We start from the raw sequence: 16122 nt of genomic DNA, 5'->3' as shown, positions 1-16122 counted from the left end.
CAAAGAATATTTGCTGAGCGTTATGGGTTGAACTGTACTCCCTCAAGAAAAAAATATATGAAGTCCTAATTCTCAGTCACAAAAAGATAAATATATATATATATATATATATATATATATATATATATATATATATATATATATATATGTCATTCATGTGAAGTATCCCAAGTAATCAAATTCATAGAAACCAAAAAAAGTTGCTTCCAGGGACTGGAAGGAGATAGAAAAGAAGATGGTTGTTTATATGTATATAAGGCTTCATATTTGCAAGATCTGTTTCACAACAATGTGAATATACTTAACTACTGAACTACACAAACAGGCAAAATTATCTAAAATCCTGAAGAATGTATACTTAAATAGTAAAGATATAAAGAAAAGAACAGATTATGATTGTCAACAAAGGTCAGAATGCAGATTTTCTTCAGTGCGGAGAGGACATGGTGATCAGGACTGATGACCCAGGGCAGATTCAGGGTACTGGCAATGTTCTATTTCTCAGTCTGTAGCAGAGACAGGGGAGAGAGGGAGACAGGGTACTTGCATTATATCAATATGCCAAGAGGAAATCTATGTTTTATGCTATTTCCTATGTATTATTTCATACAAAAAAATAAGAAACCAAGGCACTTAACCACTATAAGTTTTTATATTTCCTTAACTTCAAAGTGGCAAAGCAGGAGAACTCAGGTCTCGGAACCGTAAGTCCAATTTTGTAGCTGCTTTTTTCAGATAAACTTTGATTCACATGCATTCAAGTCTGAAAGTACAGTATTAGAAGACAATGACATGTAAGTAAAGACACCCTGAACAGCAACTCACAGAAGACAAACAACGGCTCAGTTCAACAAGCATTTGCCGAACATATCAAGTATGTACAACCCTGTTCTAGGTACTGAAAATAGAGAAATAAGATATGCAACCAACACATGAGAGTTTTATAATACAGTAAACAGACATATCAATCTATCATCATAATACAATGCAGTCAGAGTTATGACAAATTTATGATGTAGAAGAACCGCAGATTTGGGGTTATGTAGGGGTGAGAAGTGGAGAAATGATCATAAGGCCTTCAAAGGCTCCTGTTCTGAGATCTACAGTCAGAATTAGTATGTTGAAAATGGGATGCCAGGTACGGTGGCACATGCTTGTGATCCCAGTACCTTGGGAGGCTGAGGCAGGAGGATTGTAAGTTCCAAGCCAGCCTCAGCAAAAGTGAAGTACTAAGTAATTCAGTGAGACATTCTCTCTAAATAAAATACAAAATAGAGCAGGGGATGTGGCTCAGTGGTCAAGTGCCCCTGAATTCAATCCCCAATACCAAAAAGAAAATGAGAGAATGCTAGGGGTCTTCCAGACAAAGGCAGCAATATAGTAAAACTACAAATAAAGGCCACATGCAGAGCCTCATATGCCAAACTACTGAGCTTTGGACATTTGAGATGACATATTTCTGTCATCTAACAGTTCCCAGGTGATCCCATAACCTGGACACCTTATTTGTAACATGTGACTTATTTGTTAAAGGCGGAAGTACATGGTGTCCAAGGTCAATCACTGCTACATCGAATTCCAAAGTTTTATGAATCAGTATTTGACCTGGCCATAGGCTGATTATTGAAACACTTTATCTGTTAAAATGCATATATTAGGGGCTGGGGTTGTGGCTCAGTGGTAGAGTGCATGCCTAGCATATGCAAGGCCCTGGGTTTAATCCTCAGTACCACCTAAAAAAAAATTAATGAAATAAAGGTATTGTGTTTAACTACAACTAAAAAAAAAATTTTAAATGCACATATTAAAGAGATCTGTTTTATAGATCTCATAGAGAAATTGAAAGAATCAAAGAAGGAACCATACATTGTGTGCATATAAATTTCCACATCAATTAGAAAGATTACTGAAAGCAAATCAAAACTACGGAGCTTGCCTTGCACATACAAGGCCCTAGGTTCGATCCTTAGCATCACATAAAAATAAATAAATAAAATAAAGATGTTTTGTCCAACTACAACTAAAAATATATATATATATTTTTTAAAAACTATGTAGTGTTTAAAATACCAGATATAGTGACAATACTTTTGGAGCTCTCTTACGATATTTCAGATACTTTACCTTTGTTATCTCACTTACTCCTCAACAACCTCTGAAATTGGCCTTATTCTCTTCATTTTAAACATGAGCAATTGAGATTTAGTGTATTAAACAACTTACCCAAATACCACACCAAGGAGGTAGCAGACCTGGTGTTATGCAATTTGATCTACTCTCAAGATAATTCTCTCCCTGGGTATTCAAATATTTTAGTATTCTCATATAAGTAAATAGAACATGCTATTTCTTGAGAATTCATATACTAGATTTACACAATATCTAATATTTTCTTTCTCGATTCTATATAATGTTTATGCTTCACTTTGCATGCTTAGAAAAATGTGAAAACATGATGAAGATAGCTTTTAGCAACTGAATTACTGTTTATCCAGAAATTATCTGCTCAGAATAAATGAAATTATATTTACAACTGCCCAGGCTGTACCCAAAATGCTTTTAAGAAGCCAAAATGCTTTTAAGCAGTCACTCTAAATTTATTCATGTGTTGAAATAAGCATTGGAACACTAACAGAGAAAAAGGATTATACGAAGATTAAATTAAGAGGCTCCTTAAAATAAGAATCCACAAGGCAGTCATAGACACTAACAAATCCTGCTTTCTACAGGATTATTTCCAAGAAAGGAAAATAAAGGTCCCAAGGCCATGTTGCTATTGAACAGAAAAGCAAATAATCAAATGACATAATCAAGACAATTCTAGTGACTACTCACTCCCAACAGATGTGAATGCTTGGTTCAGCTGTTGACTTCTCCCTTTAGATCTCTCTTCCTATAAGGAGGACCTTAAAAAATATTTTTCCCATAGATCTAACACAAACCTTTAGATCTATGTTGAGTCTCTTAGGTGCCTAGCAGCAACAGGCATCCAGTGAGCATGAGAGAAGGAAGAACAGTGAACACAGGAACAAGAGCCATGAGAAAGGAAACACAGTGGTTAATCCGATAGTGATTCTCACACTTGAATGTGCATCAGAATCTCCTGCAGGACTTCCTAAATTACAGGTGCTGGGCCTCAACCCAGAGCTTCTGGTTCAGTAGATCAGGAGTTGGGCCCAAGAATTTACTTTTCTATTACTTGCCCTGGTGATATAAAAACCACATCTATTCTTCTTTTAGAAATGAACCACTTGTAACCTTGAACCATGAACCTGATTGTTTATAGAGAACTGTCTTTTAGGTGTGTGGTTGACAGTTCATCATAGACCTTTTTAGTTATTTGATGATATAAAACCAAACAAGCCTAATGGTTCTGATTGACTGACAGTATTAGGCTCACCTAGAATGCTAAATATGAATTTTGTATGAACATATAATTTAAAAATCATAAAATTTATTGGGAAGCTACAATATGGCAGGAACTATACTAAGGATTTTCCTTCCTATACATTATTTTATTTAATTTTCAATAAGCTCTAAGACATAAATTTCATAATCATGTTGATAAATCAGTGGGGCCTGGCCATTTAGTAAGTCCAGGTATTCCAGTTTGTAAATATAAAATTATCTTAGGAAGATTAATTTACTTGCCTAAGTCCACACTGTTAGTAAAGGACAGAAGCCAGCTTAGACCCAGGAAGTCCAACTCTGGGACTGGAGCACGCTTGGCTCATGCTCTATAGTCTCCCCAGTAAATGGCACTGTGACTATTAACAATGAGAATTAAAATCTCAAATTCTAAACTCAAAATGTGAACTAACAATTTATGAGATGAACATAAGCAAAGGACCACACAAGATGTCACTAAAAATTTTAAAAGGGAAAGCTTGGTTTAGGGCACATTCATGGATAGGAGTTGGCTATCCTTAGGTTAAGTTTCTTTGTAAGTTTTTCTCCATTTTCAATGAAATTTAAAATTCCGTGTCAGATGAAACACCTATGGAAGCAAAATGATACCTGGGCAGTGAGAATAAGGAATGCTCAAAAAGCATAGAAAACTCACTCATCTTCCAGTCACTTTAGAGCCTGCTTTGTTTCAGAGGAAAATCGAGAGTCTTAGCAGGAGAATGCAGCACACAAACATGGCGTCCAGGGCTGGAGGCAATCAGGAGCTGAGGCCACAGAATGGTATCTTCAGGGAGATGTATGCACATATATTATGTCTGGGTGGTGGCTACAGAAAAATAGGGTAGCAGAGCTGAAACTAGAATGAGAACACATAGAAGTGGGATGTACTATGACTCAGGAACAATAGGTGGAAATATGATAGATATAATGACAGGGATTGAATGCAAGAACAATAAAAATAGTTCTCATGGCTATCTATCTGGAAACTTATTGGTCAGCATTGAAGATGCTAACATTTTGGGGGAAAACAACAAATTAGAGTTCAATCTTGCCAGATGAGAGAGACAAAATAGAGATACTTAAATAACTTTTGTACTATCAGGTTGCAAGAGATCTACTATGGGACTTTCAGGCCCAGCTGAGGAAATTGAGAAGGTGGTAAAATCTAGAGAAATGATGAAATGCTGAGCCTCTAATCTTCCAAGTAAAGCAAATGAAAAGGCTCATAAATGATCCAGAGCCTTCTACAGAACTGGAGCACAAAAGGATTGCTGGGGCAATAGGTGTATTTGAAGGTCATGAAGAACTAAATTGAATTCAGCTTCCAAATCTCCCAAATTTGAGATGAAACCTTCTCCAAATCCCAACACACACAGAGAGCAAAACACCGAAGAAGGCAATTACAAAAAAAAAAAAAAAAAAAAAAAAACAGGCTTGTAAAGATTTTGAATTTGTAGGACTAAATTCTCCAACTTGGCTTTGGAGTCAGAATAAAAGTGTACTACTTTTTATTTTTCTTAGAAAGATATGGAAAAGCACTTTTTAAAAGTATTTCATGATTTCTATTATGCACTTATAAAGTTGAGGTTATTCAAAACTGTCATGGACAAATGGTTGGGACTTACAAATCCCTCTCCAAGCCACAGCAGGCTCTGTAAATAGTTGGTAAACAAAAATAAATCTCCAGGGGTTTTTATTTAATAATTCTACTTTTATACTAGTACTTCATTTCAAAAATTACAAAAATAATTGATCTTTAAAGAATAGAATAATCTCAATTCAAAAATTCTTGTAAAAGCTAAGAACATAAATAAGGTTTATTTACTGTTGAAAATAAGATAAAGCTTTTGGTGGAATACTACGAAACTACTGATCACCTCAATGTTTTCTAACATGAAAATGTATAAGATGATTCTCCAAAAGGCCTAATCAATATGCAGCCATTAATGGAGAATATGTCATGATTATCACCGAATTGTCCCTGTAAGATTTGAGAATCCAAAAGCTGAAATGGGACCAATCCATGTGACATATTATTAGGACTCAGGCAGAGGAACCACTTACCTTATGAGAAGACTATACAAATTTAATAGGTGCTATTTACCCTGACTTATTCAGAGTCTTTTAAAGATATCATATCATATAACACTAGTTCCATATAATATTTACATAAATGATTCAACCTAGGAAATACTAAACATAGTAGTAGGACAAAAATTTGACAGCACAACCTGAGAAACTAGACGGTGCTCCTCCAGAATTACTTAGAAGGCTTAGGCTTCTGGGAAGATGCAGTAGGCATACTCTTCCGTATTCCTCCTGTCACCTACACTAGAAGTCCAGGTATTACATACACATCAAGGAAGGCAGACTAGGTGGGACCTTGGGATCTGAAGAATCCAGTAGTAAGTTTCCTGAGTTTTTGTTTGTTTTTTTCTTTATATTTCTCAAACTTGAAGCAGACGACCCAGAAATACCAATAGGCACAGACTAAAAACAAAAACAAAATCAATGACAACAAAACCCATAGCAAAATCCTGCTCACTCTGGCCAAAGAACCAGGGAAGGATAGTCTAGCAAAATAAAAATCTTTTAGACAATGATCACCATGGCCAAATAGAAAAAAAAAATAATTACCCTGTGGCCCTATTCTCACCCCTATAGAAAAGTCCAAGCGGAGAGCTCACACTTCAGCCCTCGAGATGTTATGGTGAGGTACTCCAAACATACCCACGGAGATAATGGAAGAAAAAGCCAAGCAGTGGCTTAGACTTCAACCCTTGCAGGCCTGTAATACTTCAACCATCAGCAAAAGCTCTGCCTCTCAGAGTGGGGTCAAGGAAAATTGAGGAGAAAGCCAAGATTTTTGTTCTCTCCAGGCAGTAAGAAACATACTCCTGCTACAAAGTCAGTGGCAATCACACAGGACCAGAATTCTACCCCACCCAGAAGAAGCAAGGAACCCCCTCAGGTGAGTACGAATAGGGCCAAATGGAGAACCCTCACATTTACCTCACCTCCCCTAGAAATAATGCAACACTGCCCAAGTCAACAGATAACAGCTAAAACATTTTTAAATACAATCCAGATTCTCCAACCAAAATGTACAGGCTTAAGATGAAAATTACTCATCATTCCAACAACTAGAAATAATTCAAACTGAATAAAAAGAAACAATCCATGGATACCAAAAGCAAGACAAAAGAATTTTCCGGAAAAGGTTTCAAAGCAGCCATCATAAAAATGCTTCAATTACAATTATAAACATTCTTAAAACAAATGAAAATCTCAGCATCCCAGCAAAGAAATAGAAAATGTAGAACAAAGAAAGAGAAGACAAACCAAATGGGAATATAAAGCAGAGCTTTATGGAAATTTTTTAACTGAAAACTATAATACAAAAAAACAAAAGTGCTCCTTGAACAGGTTTAATAGCAGAATGGTGAGGACAGAGGAAAGAATGAATGCACTGGAAGAAAGGTTAGTAAAAATCACACATTCTGAACAACAAAGTACTAAAAACAGTGAACAAAACAGCAGGGACCTGTGATACTACATACTAAAATGATGAGCATTCATGATATTAGAGTTCTAGAAAGATAGAAGGCAGGAATGAAAAAGGTTCCTAAAGAAATTATGGCCCCAAACTTCTCAAATTTGGCAAAAAAAAGCCTACACCTAGAGATTCTAGAAGGTTGATTCACAGGATTGAACTCCAAACAGTATAAAATCAAAGAAATCCACATCATAGCGAAGGTTCTGAAAACTGAAGACAAAGGAAAAAAATCTTAAAAGGAATAAGAAATGTGATCTTACTGAAAATGGAAAAGCAATTAGAATAACAGTGACCCTCTCATCAGATTTCACAGAGGCCAAAAGGAAATGGCACATTTTCAAGTGCATCTTTTTTCTTTTCTTTTTTTTTTTTCTTTTTTTGGTAGATGGACACAATACCTTTATTTTATTTATTTTTTAATGTAATGCTGAGGTTCAAACCCAGTGCTCACACAGGCTAGGCAGGCACTCTACCCCTGAGCTACAACCTCAGTCCATCAAGTGCATCTTTTTGCTGGAAAATTTGCAGTGCAAGTTTCCTTTACAAGTAAAGGGCAAATAAAGAAATTCTCAGAAGAAGGAAAATTGAGAATCTTTTTTTGCCTGCACACCTACTCTAAAGAATAACTAAAAGAGGGCTGGTGCTGCAGCTCAGTAGCAAAACACTTACCTAGCATGTGTGAGGCACTGGGTTCGATCCTTAGCACCACATTAAAAAAAAAGAAAGAAAGAAAGAAAATAAAGACATCTTCAACTATAAAAAATAAAAATAAAAAAAGGTTAAATAAAAGAGTTCTCTGTAACATCAGTGTGTAGAAAAAATAATGGCCCATAAAGTGGAGTGAAGAGCCACAGAAGATTGCTGCCAGGCCTCAAAACCTAATAGTTTGCCCTGCTAGATTTCAAGATTGCTTAAGGCTGATGATACATTCTTTTTCATTCGTTTTTTCCCATTTTGAATAGAAAAATTTGGTTTCATATACATATGTCTTCATTGTGTTTTGAGAGGAGATAACTTGTTGTCTAATTTCACAGGTATAGAGAGGAATCTTGTACCAGAATAAATCATACTTTGAGTCTCATGGGTACCTAATTAAGATGATTTGGATTATGAGATTTGGAACTTTTGAGCTGGAGGAAGTTAGATGACAATTTGAACTTTGAATGAATGATGGTTGAGACTTTGAAGAATGTTAGAATGAGATGAATGTACTTTGGATATGGGATGAACATGAACCATCATAGAATGTTCAAAGGAATAATGATCTCCCCAAAGATATCGCCACAGTACTCCTCCAAATCAATAAATATGAGCGAACATGACATCAAAGACAATGCAAACATGATTAGATTGTAAATTTTGAGATGGGAAGATTATCCTGGATTATCCAGGTATGCCTACTGTAATCATAAGATTTATAAGAAGAAAGCAATAAGTCAAAGTCATATAAAGTGATGTGACAATAGAAGCAGAGTTGGAAACAGAGAAAGAAATGTAAAGGCATTGTTCTACTGGCTTTGAAGATGAAGAAATGGGCCATAAGCCAAGCAAACGGCCTCAGAAAGCTAGTAAAGACAATGAATCAGACTCGCCCCAAGAGCCTTCAGAAAAAATACAGTCCTGTCAATAGCTCAGTTTTCAGCCCAGTGAAATTTATATCAGATTTCTGACCTTAAGAGCTATAATAAATTTGTGTTTTTATTCCAGTAAGTTTGTAGAAATTTATTACAAGAACAATAGGAAATTAACAATGGTAAATAAAAATATAAATGAATACAATAGACTTTCCTTTTCTCCTTGATTTCTGAACCATGTTTGATGGTAGAAACAAAAATTATAACTCTCTCTAATGTGGTTCTAACTCTCTGTAAAGAAATACTTAGGGTAAATTATATATTATAAGCAAAAATAGGTAAATAATATAAAGGGAATTAAAGTTTTTGTACTGTACTTGAACAGGTAAAATGATAGCACCAGTAAGATTTTGATAAGTATGTATATATTTAACGTTAAGCCTATAACAAATACTAAAAGAAATATGTGATAAGGTAAATAATGTAAAAACTCTATAGATAAAGCAAAATAAAATTCTAAAACCTGGGGGCTGGGGATGTGGCTCAAGCGGTAACGCACTCGCCTGGCATGTGTGGGGCGCTGGGTTCCATCCTCAGCACCACATAAAAATAAAGATGTTGTGTCCACCAAAAACTGAAAAATAAATATTAAAAAAATTCTCTCTCCCCCTCTCTCTCTTTCTCTCTTTTAAAAAGAAATCTAAAACATGTTCACAAAATAACATGAAGGCAAGTAAAAGAGACTAATCAAAATAAAAAAAACAGAAAACAAAAATTAAAATAGAAGACTTAAATTCTGACATTTTAATAAATTATATTAAATATAAAAGGTTTAAATATACCAATTAATAAGCAGAGCTTGATTGATTCAGTTAATTAAAATGCACAACCCAACTATATGTTATAAACTTCTACAGAAATTTACTTCAAATATAATTATTAATTATATAGACAGGTTAAAATTGAAAGAATGGGAAAAGATGGACCATTCTGTACATGAATTAAAGGAAAATACTAGTGAAAAAATTAACATCAGATAAAGTAAAATTCAAAAAAAGAAAATTACCAAAGAGAAAGTAGGACGTTCTATAATGATAAATATATCAATTCAACAAGAAGGCATATAAATATTAAATTCAAGTGTGCAAATAGAAAAGCTGCAAAATATGTGGAACAAAAAATTGACATAACTAAATAGAGAAATAGACAAATTCACCACTTTAGTTGAGGATGTCATCACCTCTCAACAACTGACAGAAGAAGTAGACAGATGATTAGCCAGAATACAGAAGACCTTAATTACACCATCAACCAATAGTATTTAATCAACATTTAGAAAGTACTTACACCCCTCCCCCCTCCCGCAAAAGGAGGACATACATTACTTTCTAATGAGCATGATCCAAGATAGACCATAAATTGAGCCATAAAACAAACTTCAAAACATATAAAAGAATTGAAAGCACACAAATTGTGCTAATCACAATAAAACTCAATTAGAAAGAAATAATGTAAAGATAAAAGGAAATTTTTAAAATATTTGGTAAAACAGCACATTTATAAGTTATCTAAGAGTAAAATGGAATTCTCAAGGGAAGTGAAAAATACATTGAACCGAGTGAAAATTAAAATGTAACTAACAGAATTTTGTAGGTCACCATTAAAGTAGTGCTAACAGCCAAATTTATAAACTAAGTATGTACATTAAGAAATGTAAATGCCTCAAATCAGCAAAGGAAATTCCCAGCTCAAAGGCCTAGAAAATGAAAAGCAAAATAAGACCTTGGGTGAGCAGTAAGAAGGGTATAAAGGTAAGAAAAAAAATCAATTAAATTAGAAAATAAATAAGCCAAAGAGCTAATTCCTTGAAAAGATAGAATTGACAAATGAATGACAAGACTAAAAAAGAAAAAAGAGATGAGACACAAATTATCAATATTAGAAATGAAACAAGAGTATCACTAGAGAACCTGAAGACTTCAAAAAAGTTGGCTAAGGGAAAAATTACAAAGAATTCTACACATAAATTTGGCAACTCAGATGAAATGGACAAAGTCTTTTAAAAGTACAAACTATCCCAACATACTCAATATGATATAGGACATTTGAATATAATTATTAAGGAAGTTTAATTCATACTTCAAATATTCATAAAAAAAGAAATATCCAGGCTCAGATATTTTCATCAGGAAATTTTATCCAATGTTTAAAGAATATTTAATAGCAATTCTACACAATCCCTTCCAGAAACTACAAGGGAAGGTAACAATTCTCAATTCATCTAGGAAGTTAATATTACCCTGACAGCAATACCAGACAAAAACTGTAAAAAAATAAAAAGAAAGAAAACTACAAACCAGTATCTCTCATGGATATAGATAAAAACACCTTTAACATAATATTAACAAATGTAATAGAGCAAATTATGAAAAGAGAGATAAATTATGGCCAAGTAAACCTCATACTAGGAACACAAGGGTGATTCAATATTTGAAAACCAATCCGTATAAACCACCATATACATAAAGAAGAAAAATCACAATGATTATATCAATTGATGAAGAAATAGCATTCAAAAAAATTCAACACTCATATATAACAAAAACTAATAAATAGTAGAAGAGAACTCCACTTACCGAGAAAAAGAGAGAACATTTACAATAAACATTTTACCTACTGATGCAAAACTTGAATGCTTTCCCAAGATCAGGAGCAATGAAGGCTAGCCTATTCTGAGTTCTCTTATTCACCATAACATTGGAAATTCTTGCCATTGTATTAAGTAAAGAAAAAGAAGTAAAAGGCATACATATTGGAAAGAAAGAAATAAAACTATCCCTATGTCCCTATTTACAAAAGGACTCTACTAAAAAAGTTTTTTTTAAAAAAAAATCCTGAAACTAATAAGTGAGTTTATGAAGATCACAGGATACAAGATAAATATTTGTTTAAAAAATTACATGACCACAGAAGTGAAAAATTGTGCCCCATTTGTGTACAATGAATCAAAGAGCATTCTGCTGTCATGTATAACTGATTAGAACAAATAAATTTAAAAACTTACATGTCTATACAGTAGCAATAAACATGTGGACAATAAAATTTAAAACAATATTGTTCAAAGTCAATAAAAAATAAGCATTATACATATATAAGACTTGAATATAGAAAACTACTCAATGCTACTAAACTGCTCAAAGAATATCTAAATAAATAGACATGTTTCTGGATTACAAGGTCTAACAGGGTAAAGATGTCTATTTATTAGTTGTTATATACATTTAAGAAAACTCTTATCAAAATCCTAGCAAGGTATTTGGCAAATATAGACAATATTATACTAAAATTTATATGGAAAAGCAAAGGAACTAGAATTGCTAAAACAATTTCAATAAAGAAGAATAAAGTGGAATAAATTTATTTGCTGGCTTATAAGAATTATTACCTAGTTACAGTAATCAAGACTATGTGGTATTGTCAGAAGAACAGACATATAAGTCAATAACACACAATAGAAAACTCAGAAATAGATCCTCACAAATATATTCAACTGATTGTTGATAAGGGTTTGAAAGCAATTAATGAAGGAAAGATAGCCATTCCAACCAGGGGTACTGAAGCAACTGGATATTCGTGGACAAAAACATATATAAAATCTGAGCCTCTCACGTCTTCTAAAAAATATTGACTCAAATGCATCACAGACTTAACTGTAAAAAGTATAACTATAAAACTCTTAGTAAGAAAAGATGTAAGATGCTTACAATCTAGGGCAAGGCAAAGAATTCTTAAACTTAACACCAAACATACAGTTTATAAAAAAGTTGAAAAATGAGACTTCATCAAAATTAAAAACATCTGTTCTGTAAAAGATGTGGGGAAGAGAATGAAAGGGAAAAGTACCATGTGGGAGAAAATGTACAAACTATATATCCAGCAAAAGACTACTTTAGAATATAAAGGACTTTCAAAACAACCCAATTCGAAAATGGAAAAAAGACTGGAAGAGCTACTTCACCAAAGAGACTCTATGGCTGACAAACACAATTTTAAAAAATTCAGCTTGACACAATGCAAACTAAAACTACAATGAGAATTCACTACATGCCTATCAAAATGTATAAAATAAAAAATAGGGACCACACCTTAGGCAAGTGAGAATGTAAAAAAACTGGATCATTTTTACATTGCTAGTGAAAATGTAAAGTGGTACAATTATTCTACAAAACCTTGGTAGTTGCTTTTAAAAATCTAAATTTAAACTAAATTTACCTTACTACCCAGCAACTGCACTCCTAGGCATCCATCCTAAAGAAATCAAGACTTAGGTTCACACAGAACTTTACATGTAACAGTTGCATACAAAATAGATTAAAAACTGAAAACAATCCAGATGCCCTTCAAATGATACATGATTTAAACTTTGTGTTATATTCATATGATGGAATATTTCTCAGCAATTTTTTAAAAAATCATTATTTTAGCTGGGGATATAGCTCAATTGGTAGAGTGCTTGCCTCACATGCACAAGGTCCTGGGTTCAATCCCCAGGACCACCAAAAAATAAAAAATAAAAATCATTACTTCATGCAACAACTTAGATGAATCTCCAGAAAATTTTGCTGAGTTTTAAAAAGGTGAACCCAAAGGGATATTACAATGTTCCCTGTTGTATAATATTCTTTTATTTCAACATGTTTATTGGTGTATTATAGTTGTACATAATGATAGAATTGTTACCTATTGGTACATACACACAATATTACAATATAATTTGGCCCATATCACTCCACAGTACTTCCCCACTCCTCAACACCATCTCTTTCCTCCACTAATCTCCCTTTGACTTTCATGAGACCCCTACTCCCTGCCTTATTTTCCTCTCCAGCTTCCACATATGAGAGAAAATACATGACCCTTGACCTTCTGAATTTGACTTTTTTCACTTAACAAAATGGTCTCTAATTCCATCCATTTTCCTGCAAATGACATAATTTCATTTTTCTTTATGCTGAAAAAATACATTGTGTATATACACCACATTTTTTTATCCATTCAACCATTGATGGACACCTAGGCTGGATATTCATAAATCATGGTAGTATGATGAATCTAATTCTTTAGGATAAATACCAAGGAGTGGTATAGCTAGGTCATATGGTGGTTCCAAGCCTAGTCTTTTGAGGAACCTCCATACTGATTTCCATAATCACTACTAATTTACAAATTCACCAACAGTGTAAAAGTATTTTTTTTCCACATCTTCTCCAGCATTTATTATTATTTATATTCTGGATGACTGCCATTCTGACTGGTATGAAATGAAATCTCGGGGTATTTTTGATTTGCATTTCCCTAATTGCTAATGATGTTGAACATTTTTTCATATATTTGTTGCCATTTGTATTTGTTTTGAGAAATGTGTTTAATTCATTTGTCCATTTATTGTGCTGTATGATTTTTTGGTGTAAAGCTTTTTGAATTCTTTACATGTTTTAAATATTAATCCCCTGTCAGAAAAGTAGCTAGCAAAGATTTTTCTCTCATTTTGTAAGTTCTCTTTTCAAATTGTTGCTTTGCTATGCAGAAGATTTTCAATTTGATGCCATCCCATGTATTAACTCTTGAGCTTTAGGGGTCCTACTGGGAAAATTATTGTCTGTGCCTATATCCTGGATGTTATTGACCTTGTATTTTCTAGGAATCACATAGTCTCTGGTCTAATTCCTAGGCCTTTGATACATTCTGAGTTGATTTTTTTGTGCAGGGTGAGAAATAAGGGTATAATTTCATTCCTCTACGTATGGATAACTAGTTTTCCCAGGACTATTTGTTTAAAAGGCTGTCTTTTTTCCAATGTATGCTTTTGAAACATTTCTCTAGTATCAGATAACTATATGTATGTAGTTTTATATCTGTCTTCTATTCCATTGGTCTTCATGCTTATTTAGATGGCAGTACTAAGCTGATTTTGTGATTATAGCTCTAGTATATTTTGAGATCTGGTGTTGTCATGCCTCCAGTTTCACTCTTTGCACTAAGGATTGCTTTGGCTATTCTGGACCACTTATTTTTCCAAAAGAAATTCAGAACTCTTTTTTTCTCATTCTGTGAAGAATGACGTTGGTATTTTGGTGAGAATTGCATTGAATCTGTATAGCACTTTTTGGTAGTATGGCCATTTTGACAATATTAATTCTGCCTAACCGAGAACATGGGTGACCCTTTCATCTTCCAAGGGATTCTTCAATTTCTTTCTTTAGTGTTCTATAGTTTTCATCATAGGGGTCCTTTCATTTCTTTTATTAGCTTCATTCCCTAGGTTTTTGTTTGTTTTGTTTTGCTTTGCTTTGTAAGGCTATTGTGAATGGGATAATTTTCTAATTTCTTTTTCAGCAGATTCATTATTGGAGTATGGAAACACAATTGATTTCTGAGTGTTGATCTTGTACCCTGCTATTTTGCTGAATTCATTTGTGAGCTCTAGACGTCTTCTAATAAAGTTTTCTTTTTTGTCGGCGGGGGGGGGGGGGGGGGGGCTTTTAAATATAGGATCATGTTGTTAGGAAAAGAAAAGCTCAAATTATCTTTGCTATTTGTCTCCCTTTAATTTCCTTCACTTCCCTGATAGTTCTCTAACTAGTTCCAAGGACTGTGTTGAGAGGCAATGATGAAACTGAGCGTCCTTGTCTTATTCCAGTTTTTACAGGAAATGTTTTCAGTTTTTCTCCATTCAGTATAATTCTTGCCTTTGTTTTGTCATATATAGGCTTTACGATAGTGAGGCATGTTCCTTCTATTCCTGGTTTTTCTACTGTTTTAAATAGGAATTGGTGCTGTACTTTGTCAATTGCTTTTCCTACATCCATTGAATTGTGTGACTCTCTACCTTAACTCTATTATGTAGTGATTTACATTGATTGATTTCTATATGTTGAACTAAACTTGCATCCCTGGGATGAAACCCATTAGATTACAGTGCACTATCTTTTTAATGTGTTTTTGTATGTGGTTTGCCAATATTTTATTAAGAATTTTTGCACTATGTTCAGTAAAGATATGGGTCTGAAATTTTCTTTCCTTATATTATTTTACTGATTTGGGTACCAGAGTGATCTGGCTTCATGCATTCAGTTTGGCAATATTTCCTACTTTTCTACTTCATGGAATAATCAGAGGATAATTGGTGTTAATTCTTCTTTGAAGATCTGGTAGAACTTGACTAAGAATCTGTCCAGTCCTGGGGTTTACTTTGTTGGAAAGCTTTTGACAACTGCTTCAATTTCATTATAAGAAATTGATCTGTTTACGTTTCCTATGTTCTCCTGGCTCAATTTGGGTAGGTCATAGGTCTCTAGGAATCTGTCAATATTTTCAAGATATTTTCTAAGTTATTGTAGTATACATTTTCAAAATAATTTCTGTTGTTCCTCTAGGTTTCAGTAGTGTCTGTGTTGATACTTCCTTTTCATCTCTGATTTTGTTAAATTCAGTGTTTTCTTTTTTTCTTTTGATTAGTTTGGCTAAGGGTTTATCTAACTTGCTTATCCTTTCCAAAAAATAAAAAACTCTTTGTTAATCTTT

The 16122-nt window shown here is 33.6% G+C and overlaps 1 non-coding gene across 1 annotated transcript; it reads left to right on the top strand.

Moving 5' to 3' along the window:
* Positions 1-13024: 13024 nt before the first annotated feature.
* Trnav-cac (transfer RNA valine (anticodon CAC)) lies at positions 13025-13097 on the top strand. Its single transcript has one exon. It is a non-coding gene; the product is annotated as a tRNA-Val (tRNA).
* The last annotated feature ends 3025 nt before the right edge of the window (positions 13098-16122 follow it).

The sequence above is a fragment of the Ictidomys tridecemlineatus genome, chromosome 12 (genome assembly GCF_052094955.1).
Source record: "Ictidomys tridecemlineatus isolate mIctTri1 chromosome 12, mIctTri1.hap1, whole genome shotgun sequence".
Lineage (NCBI taxonomy): Eukaryota > Metazoa > Chordata > Mammalia > Rodentia > Sciuridae > Ictidomys > Ictidomys tridecemlineatus.
The sequence above is the reverse complement of the archived record's forward strand: the minus strand, read 5'-3'. Positions and strand labels throughout refer to the sequence as shown.